The sequence below is a fragment of the Peromyscus maniculatus genome, chromosome 21 (assembly GCF_049852395.1).
Source record: "Peromyscus maniculatus bairdii isolate BWxNUB_F1_BW_parent chromosome 21, HU_Pman_BW_mat_3.1, whole genome shotgun sequence".
NCBI classification, from domain to species: domain Eukaryota; kingdom Metazoa; phylum Chordata; class Mammalia; order Rodentia; family Cricetidae; genus Peromyscus; species Peromyscus maniculatus.
Window position 1 is genome coordinate 63,697,321 of NC_134872.1, and position 10,448 is coordinate 63,707,768.

At 38.5% G+C, this 10,448-nt stretch overlaps 2 pseudogenes; one reads left to right on the top strand and one right to left on the bottom strand.

Annotated features, from left to right (window-relative positions):
- Positions 1-7,335: 7,335 nt before the first annotated feature.
- LOC102925401 (alpha-enolase pseudogene) lies at positions 7,336-7,901 on the bottom strand (annotated as a pseudogene).
- A 1-nt stretch (position 7,902) lies between these two features.
- Positions 7,903-8,896, top strand: LOC143269884 (alpha-enolase pseudogene; annotated as a pseudogene).
- Positions 8,897-10,448: the final 1,552 nt, after the last annotated feature.

A 10,448-nucleotide genomic window follows, 5' to 3' on the forward strand; every position in this document is an offset into this window, starting at 1 on the left:
TATAGTGCAATATTTAAATCAAATTAAAATATATTTTATCTCAAAAGTAAAAAAAAACTTTTTTAGATTTTTAAAATGTATAGTTCACCATACTATGTAAAGTATCTGAGTTTCTTGATATCTATATACCTTAGTACCTTCTCAACCATTCTCTAGTTATCTCTTCTCATCACTCCCCTGATTCTAATTAGTCACTATTCTGTTTGTAAATTCTAAGCAATAAACATTAGGAAACCATGTAATGAGTGAGATCTGCTATAGGATGTCTTTTTCTATGTTGTGAATGTATTGCTTAATAAATAAAGCTGCATTGGCCTATGGCAAGGCAGGATGGAGCCAGGTGGGAAAACCCAAGAGAGAGAGAGTGAAAAAAGAAAGGAGAGTAAGGGGAAACACTGTCCAAGGAGCAACATGAAATGGGATGCAGATAAAGCCACGGAACATGTGGCAACACATAAATTAATGGTTATGGGTTGAGTTAAGTTATGAGAGTTAGCTAGTAAGAAGCCTGAGCCATGAGACATATAATTTGCAATTAATATTAAGCCTCTGAGTGATTATTTTATAAACGGTTGTGGGGCTAGAGAAACCTGGGACCAAGGAGCCGGGTGGGACCAGAGAAACTTATGGCTACAGAGATCATTTGCTCTTTGCTTGTATATGTGTAACAGATTCCACTTAAATTTTAATCTTCAGCCTATTTTCATTTGATCTGCTTAGGGTGAGAATTAGGTCCTGTGTTTAGTTTTGTGTGTTGTGTGTATTTAGAGTGCTGTGTGTGTGTGTGTGTGTGTGTGTGTGTGTGTGTGTGTGATTTGCCCAGTGCCATTTACTGAAAAGACTGTTGAATACATGTTTTTGAGTTGTTATTTGTCTTTATGTTATCTTTTTATGTAAGTTAATTAATACATATTGTAAGTTCATTTTTTTTGTTAAATTTTCATTTTTTATTATACTTCAATTATTCTTTCAGCCATCTAATGGGGATTTTTTTTTATTTTATGAGCCTCATTTGTGTAATTTTAATTTAACTGACTGTATGTTACAGCATTTTAGTTGCTATCATGCCTGAGAATATTGTTTACAATGACGATATTTCAAATGAACAAAGGGTTACATTACTACTTTTATTAGAATATATTATTTTTTACTCCTTTGTGATTTTAGAAATGACAAAAAAAGCTACAATTGCAAAGATAGGCATACTTGCCCATGCATGCATACTCCTGACTACTGATAAATTGCATTTTTTTTTTTTTACTTTGTACATTCATTGTTACTGTGAACATTTTGTTGAAATAATTTTACCCCTTATTTTGGTTTAACCTTTGGTACAGGGTCAATGTTGGTGAGAATGAAGACAGATGGACAGCAAATCTACAAACATTTTTTATTTAAAAAATGAGAGAATCATAAATAAATGGTGACTCACAATTAGGGGAGCCAATGGTGATGTGGATGTCATAATTGTGATGTAGGTGTGTTATCACCCTTACTAATGGATAGAAAGCAAGAACAGAATCAGGCAATGGTGCTAAGTATACAGTTTGTTGTGGAGATGCTGAAGAACAGACATGCTGAAAGACCCTGCATGTTTGCTGTCCTTATGTTAATAGAGGCTAACTTAGTTCTCCGGTTTCCTCTGGATGCTAGGAACTTTCTACAGGTTTTGGGTGAATTATTTTTCTTCAGTGTCACTTCTGATGCCACTTGATTTTATGGCTAATTTAGTTCAGTAGTGATATTATGTAAATTTCCATTGATGCATTCATCTCTGCTTAATACTCCTAAAGTATTGTGAGTAGTATTAATATTAGTTACTTTTGTTTGTGTCAAGACCGGTTCTCTCTTCTTTTAATTATATCTAGTTCTATTTGGCTCATTGCCCTTGACTATTTTTTTTTATAGTTTTAAGATTTTCTGAAGAGCTTTCTTCTTTTACTTACTTTGTCAGTCTGTTTTCAGAATCTGAGTTGTAGACTACCATTCTTAAGCACTACATGCCTAGAACTTCATTTACTATGGCTCTTCCTGAGGGGGTGAAATTCATCAATTCATTGTATCTCATTTTTATGCATATATTTGACAAATTCAGGTGGTGATATTTATAACAAGAATATAGAGACATATTTGAACAGTTGTTGTAACAACCATTACTTTATTATGATGTTTAGAGGACAAATTGTCCAGGAATTTTCACCAGTCAGACATAAAAAAAATAAAATAACATCTAATGATCAGTTATGTTACCATACAGAATGGTATGCTGATATCAGAGGAACAATCTAGGTGGATGTGTACAAAAATACACATAATATTTTATAGAGGGTGAGAAATTCTATATTCATGTGGGGGAATGTTAAATACAAATGTATAAATCATGACTAGAGAATACTCAAATATGTCAATTATCACAACCAATTACAGAAATTTAGAATTACTCTGCTCAAAAATATTGCATTTGTTGTAGTTAGATGAATGTTGGAAAATAAATATCTGGGCTAAAATTGGCACTTGTTAATTAATATTAAATAATGATTGGATAGCCTTTATTTATTTATAAACTATTTTCCAAATAATTACTATTAGAATTACTTTTTGAAAGCTGTTTACAATGCTACTATTCTGGCCTTGAAGTCCAGCAGAGAAAATGAAAAGTTCCCACTTTCTGGAATGTCAGCACCTTGTGCTCAACCTTCACTTTTCGTTTATTTTCTTCTTCCACTGACTTTCGGTTAGCTAATACTGGAGCATCTTCATGCCCATATGAATTTTCTGTTCTCCTTTTTCCTTCTTCTCCATTGCCCTCTGCTGTGCCCCATTCCATCTCATTTGCTCTCTCCATTCAGTTCATCTCAGCTTCTGCTGCGACAATGCAGATGCATTTTATCACACTTTCTCTTTCACCTCACCTCTAGGATCTAACTCCCCACAGTCTCTCCTCTCTTGCCATCCTCTTCCTTGTTTTCTTAGCTACCTACCTACCTACCCCACACACACACATACACATGCACACACACTTAGACACAAATACATACATATAGGTACACAAACATATTTCTGTATATACATATATATGGATAACTTAAAATCTGAAGTTCAAATATGGGGAAAAATAAGATATGTACTTTCCAAGTCTAACTTATTTATAACACACTGATTTCCAGTTGCAAAATACAGGAAGTACTGATGCAATGTTTTCATTTGATTTCTCTGTTGATTCCCCTGCAGTAGTATTTTCTAGAGGCACGACTGAGTCTTGATGTGCTCATTAATCCTATTTGACGTTCATTTTCCCCCCTCTCTACTTATGCTGGCCTGTAGGTAGAACATTCTCTACTCATCTTCCAATTATTCAAACTGGAAGTAGTGGGATTGCTGGGTGCTGAAACAGTTCTTTAAGTAATCCTTACATTGCTATTACAATTGCTTTTTGAACATTGTTTATAAAGCTCCTGCACTGGCTTTGTAGAGTAGGGCAGCCAGGCAGGTTACCACTTCACTCTTCACAAGCTCCCCAACTATGGCATGTATCATTCCATGCCATTGTTGCTTGCTTTCTAAGAAGCTGAAAGTCGGTATGAGAACTTAGTATCTCCCACAGATCTTTCTCAGTTTATATAAACTCTGGCACATTTCCACTTTTTATTACTGTGCTATCTCCTTTTACTATATTAGAAAAATAATGCTGCCATTATCTGATATCTTTTATGGTTTTCTAATGTAATCTCTGCTATTTGTGTGTCTTACCCAGCATCAAACAAAACACAAATAATAAACTGTAAGATAAAGAGGGCTTCAGACATGAAGTGAAGAAAAGACCCCATGACCCCATAGAGATACTCTGGTCTTTCTTCAGTGGCCCTCATTCAGGTAATAGAATAAGTGGAGACAGCAGATAGCCACTCAGTTTCTTTAGTTGCCACTATTTTGTAAATATTATTCTATATTCAAATGTATTTGGATTTAAAATTGGAGAATACCATATATTTTAAATGAAAGTATAGAGTTAACAGTATACCTGTTTCTACCACTAGTGTTTAGTCAGAAAGATTGGGAATGGTGCCTGGATCAGAAAAGCATCACTTTAGCTCAAGATTTCAAGTGACAGTGAAAAACAAAGCTTCACTGATAAATTCAGAAACCAGAAAACTTTAAAAGGACCTCGTGGAGCAGATTAGAGATGGCAAGAGCAGGGTACAGATGACAGGAAAAGACAATGGAAAAAATAGGCTCCAATTGAAGAGGCAGAAACCCAATATAGGAACAGGGAGTAGGGACAAATAATATCAAAGTTGTTTGATAAAGACTCAAGTAATTATAATAAATATGATAAATATAATAAATATGAACTACAACACTGGCAAACATGAGAAGATATTCCTAAATGCACAATGGTGACATTCATAACTTGTCAGTAATGAATAGTTGTGTAATTGGACTTATGGTCCTCTCAACAGATGGGAAACCTTGCTCGGTACTGGAAATTTAATCAACTATCCATGGTTAGTGAAATCATTAATCTTAGAGATAGCGTATTACCAGCACTTTACTAGGCCAACATAATTTTTACTACATTACTTATTCATATACTCACAATAAATCTGGCTTTCACTCCTCATCAAAGAAACTTCTCTTCACAACAAATGTAGATTATCACGGAAACCATAACTGGCCATAATGTAGAGATCAGTAGATTGTAGTTAGTCCACTCCAACATCTTCATCACAACTACTGAAGCTAAAGCTTAGACAACAATTAGAAAGAAGAGCTAGAATGATTGTAAGAGCCAGAGGACTAGGAAATGTACTTTAAGACACTTTAGTCTAGAAACAAGTACCTAAACAAGTTCTTAACCACTAAAGCATCAATTTATATGCTAAAGGGAAAGGAGAAAAAGTCTAAGAATCGAGTCCTCACACAAAGAACTACAGGCAACTGAAGAGTAAATGACTATGGGGGGGGCGGATTTAGGGTTAAGCCTCTCAGTTGGTTATCCAATACAGAATGTTCTGCCATTAAAGCATACACACACCACACCACACACACCCACACACCACAGAAAGGAAATAGACTGAGCAGATTTTGTTTATATATTTATGGACCACTCTATATATGTAACAATAATAAAACAAAGAAGAGGCCATTAATTTGGGAGATAGGAGTAATGGAGGGGTCTCAGGGAAGGGACGTGGAAAACATTGGATGGAGGAAAAGGTTATTACAAATGATATGATTATACTTTAATTTAAAATATATTAAATTTAAAAAGGGAACTTTATTAAATTGAAAGATGACAAAATCTAAATCCACCAAGATCTAAAACCAAATAGACCTAAATAGAGTAAGAGTAGATGTACTCAAGCAAAATAACAGAAATCTATTAATTCATATAACAATCTAAAATCTATTTTTGATTTTTAAGACATTAGCTAAAGGGAACATATATTAGACTAAATTAATTCATGTAAATTAATTTTCTTGAAATCCTGTGCATCTTCATTTACGTCAGTTTTCTAGCATAAACCTTATAGTGGTTTTTAATGAGAATAGCCCCCATACACTCATATATTTGAATTCTCATTCAGCAGAGAGTGGAAATAATTGGGGTGGATTAGGAGATGTGACCTTATTGGAGGAAGTATGTTGCTTGGGGTGAACTTTAAGATATCAAAACCCCATGCCAGTTCCAGCCACCCTCCTCTCCTTCATCCTCTTCCCTTCCCACCTCCCTCCATCTCTCTGTGTGCTGCCTGCAGATTACATCAGGCTATAAAGCTCTTAGCTACTGCTCTAGCACCATGCCTGTCTGCTTCCTGCCATGATGACTTAACATTCTAAAACTATAAGCAAGCCTCTAATTAAATGCTTTATTTTGTAAGAGTTGCCTTGGTCATGGAGTCTCTTCATAGCATTAGAACACTGACTAAACAGAAGTTAGTATCAGAGACTGGTCTTGCTTTTGTTTGGAGGAATATGGACACATTTGGGATTTTGGACTAGAATAGTGGTAGAGTGCTTTAAATGAGGCTTAATAGACCACCCTATTAGAAGCCTGGAAGACAGGAGTTCTGAGAGTAATGTGCACTATTCAGGCCCAGTGTGAGAGATTTCCAAGGGAAAAATAACAGCCACTGGCTTAGAGGCCATCCTTGTGCTATTTTGGCAAAGGATGTAGCTGCTTTTTATCTTTGTCCTAAACATGTCTGATGCTATATTTTGTGGTGGTATTGTGTTCGCTGAAATATTGCGCACCCTAATAAACTTATCTGGGGTCAGAGTCAGGACAGCCACATTATTAAACATAGAGGATAGGCAGTGGTAGTACATGCCTTTAATCCTAGCATTTCAGAGGCAGAAACCCATGTGTTCAAGGATACAGCCAAGCATGATGATTCACACCTTTAATCCCAGGGAGTGATGGTAGAAAGCAGAAAGGTATACAAGGCGTGAGGACCAGAAACTAGAAGCATTTGGCTGGTTAAGCATTCAGGCTTTTGAGCAGCACAGTTCAGCTGAGAAGCATCCAGTCTGAGGAAACAGGATCAACTGAAGAACTGGTGAGGCGAGATAGCTGTGGCTTGTTCTGCTTCTCTGATCTTTCAGCAGTCACCCCAATACTTGGCCCTGGATTTGATTTTATTAATAAGACCATTTAAGATTCATGCTACAATATGGAAGAGTTTTGGACTAATGTGTTTGGCAGAGAAGATTTCAAGATAGCCTACTCTTGACTTTCATAGGGTTATTAATGGTCATTTATGCAGATCTACAATGAAACAGAACAAAGATGACAAAGAGAAATAAAAAATATACAGTTTGAAGGAGAAAAGGAGTACAAGGAAATTTAATGTTGGAGCCAAATCTTGTGATCAAGAAGATGGGTTGCTTAAAGAAAAACCTGATATTAAATGGGATCTCTCCAGGCTAAACTTGCAACTTGTGAAATGAAAATCCTTGGAGGATTTCCTAGGCCTAAATAACAACAAAAAGCTTATGCAAATGTAAGCCAAGAGGGAGACAGTTTCTAGCACCAGCAAGCAGAAGAACTTTGGCAATTTAGGCATTGTGGTTTAGGATTTAGAGGCTAGGGTCTGTGGAATCTTCCTTCTCTGATTAAGGAAAGCCAGGGAGATCAGGTATAAGGCAGGGGAGTTCCTACATGGAGACATGGAGCAGCCATTGTTTTAAACTGTGAAGGTGAAGTCTGGATTACTTTGGAGACATGTTAGAGATACCAGAGCATGCGATAACTGACAAGGACAGCCACAGAGAGGGAAGTGTGTTGCAGTCACGAAGATAGGAGTGGAGGACATGACTAGCTATTTAACTCCTTTACCATCTGACACAGAGATAAATGATTTGAAGGTTGTTGGAAATATGTAATTGGATTTTGATTTTATAGGGAGTTACAGTTAAAATACCATTTTTGAACCCACCCTCATCACCCACATTGGTGGCATCCTTCCCGTATTTCTCCTTGATGACATTCTTCAGGTTGTGATAAACCTCTGCCCCATTGCGCATGGCTTCCCGGAAACTGGACGCCCCCACAGGGAGGATCATGAACTCCTGTATGGCCAGCTTGTTGCCAGCATGAGAACCGCCGTTGATCACATTGAAAGCTGGAACCGGCAGGATGACCTCAGGGTTGCCAGCCAAGTCGGCGATGTGACGGTAAAGGGGTACTCCCTTTTCTGCGGCACCTGCTTTGCAGACAGCCAGGGACACTCCCAGGATGGCGTTGGCACCAAATTTGGATTTATTTTCAGTGCCGTCCATCTCAATCATGAGTTTGTCGATCTTCTCTTGTTCCACAACACTCAGTTTCTTGCTAACCAGAGCAGGTGCGATAGTTTTATTGATGTGCTCAACAGCCTTTGAGACACCCTTCCCCATGCACCCAACATCCTGGAGAACAAAGAAGCCCTGGAGCTGCTGAAGAACGCAGTTGGGAAGGCTGGCTACACCAACCAGGTTGTCATCGGCATGGATGTGGCCGCCTCCGAGTTCTTCCGGTCTGGCAAGTACGACCTGGACTTCAAATCTCTCGATGATGCCAGCAGGTACATCACACCTGACCAGCTGGCTGACCTGTATAAGTCCTTCATCCGGGACTATCCAGTGGTGTCCATTGAAGACCCCTTCGACCAGGATGACTGGGAGACCTGGAAGAAGTTCACAGCCAGTGCAGGCATCCAGGTGGTTGGGGATGATCTCACAGTAACCAACCCTAAGAGGATTGCCAAGGCTGTGAGTGAGAAGTCCTGCAACTGCCTCCTGCTCAAAGTGAACCAGATTGGCTCTGTGACCGAGTCTCTGCAGGCGTGTAAGCTGGCCCAGTCCAATGGTTGGGGCGTCATGGTGTCGCATCGCTCTGGGGAGACTGAGGATACTTGCATCGCTGACCTGGTGGTGGGACTCTCTCTGCACTGGGCAGATCAAGACCGGTGCCCCATGCCGATCTGAGCGCCTGGCCAAGTACAATCAGATCCTTAGAATCGAGGAAGAGCTGGGCTGCAAGGCCAAGTCTGCCGGCAGGTGCTTCAGGAAACCCCTGGCCAAGTAAAGTGTGTGTGGAGATCCCTGGAGCCACCGGCTGCTTCGACCCTGTCCCTGATGTCAACGAGGCGGCTCAAAGCTGGCCCAGCATATGTTCCTCCCATTACACTGCTTCCTTAGACGTCCTTAGACAGCCACACCTGACCACCTTGAGCCTGCTGGAAACCCCAGCCTTGTAATCATGTGATTGGTCTGAATCATTGTTTCTGTCACCTCACTTCCAAGCTAAGTGTCTGGAGCCCAGTGTAATCTTTAGGGTGGCCGCAGGTTAAGATCCCTGCCCCAGCAGTTCTACATGCAAAATAAAAGCCTCAGTGACCCATTAAAAAAAAAAGATTCCATTTTTGATACCATTCAAGAGACATTGAACATTTAAACAGTGTTGAGACTGATGGACTATGGGAGCTTTTGAAGTTGGACTGAATGCATTTTGCATTATGATATTGCTACGAGCCTATGGGAGTCAGGGAGTAGATTGTGATTGTATGAAAAAGAATGGCTTCCACAGGCACATATATCTACATGCTTAGTCCCCAGGTTTTGGGGAAGGATTAGGAGTTCTATACTTGTTGGAGTAGGTGTCACATAATTAGAAGTTGTGTGTCACTGGGGTTGGGCTTTGAGGTTTCAAAAGCTTATGCCAAGTCCAGGTTCTCACTCTCTTCCTGCTATCTAAGGACCTTATTAGGATATAAAGCTCTCAGCCACTTCCCTAGTACCATAAAAAGACTCAAGTTAACCATTTTCTGAAACTTCCTGACCATAATGTGATCAATTTTTTCAAATGGACCAGTGATCTTGAGTTTAAATTCCTGTATAATTAAGCATTGGAATGAGAGAAAGACAAGTGAATCGTTGAGATCTTCAGTACACCTGTCTAACTTAATTATAATTTTTGAGACCCAAAGCAACCCCTTGTTCTGTGATTGTGTAGAGAGATTCTGAGTGCCAAGAGATAAATGTGATTCACATGAACGTTGCACAGTCTGTACAGGTGCTTTGACATCTCTTTGTTGGTCACTTCCCAGATCTTATGTTGAGAGTTCAATCTGATGAAATCTCAATTGCTAACAATTATCATGCATCTTCTAATCTGTAGCTGAGATTTATAAGAACAATTAAACAGTAATTATTGATGCTCTCTTTTACAAATAGTTAATTAAATGTCATCTCTCATTTCTAAAAGCATTACATAGACACTCAACCACTAATAATGAGATTCTTCTTATGCATATTTTCAGTTCTGAAGTCGATATGTTGGTAAAGTCTAATACCTTTGGGGAAAAGTATATTTTTATCATGCATTTCACCAATTTTGGGCCTTAATTGGAGCATGTGGCAGAAAAAAAAGTACTACAATTTCATCAAATTATTTTATATTCCTCCTGAGCATATAGGAAATTGTTTGGTTCCAATTCTTTTCATGCAGGTGGGCACATGTGGCTAATTTCTGCTTAATTGTCAGCAGAAGCAAATTAAACAAAGACCCTAATGAGAAGCAGTCACTACAGTCCATCACATTTCCCTTTTCAGAATGGCTAGATGTGGACAACCTAAAGTGGTTTGTTGCACAATGGAAGGGTTCCAGACACTTAATTAAGGATGCCACCAGAAATAGAGCCACTGGACAAGTCTCACGAATCGAGACTCTCATATCTCATGTATGTAAGATTAAAATCTGTATTATAGAGTAACTGGGAAATAAGGGTAATTTTTGTGTGTATGTTTTTGCTACATTATCCTGACAAACATGGAGTTTTCCTCCATTCCTCTCATGACCTATTTACTTCATGGTAATTTACTTTTCATTCTGCTTAAGCCAAAACTGAATACCTGAAGTTTGCTTATTTACATCATATGATTTCATCTTGTCACAAAGGTATATG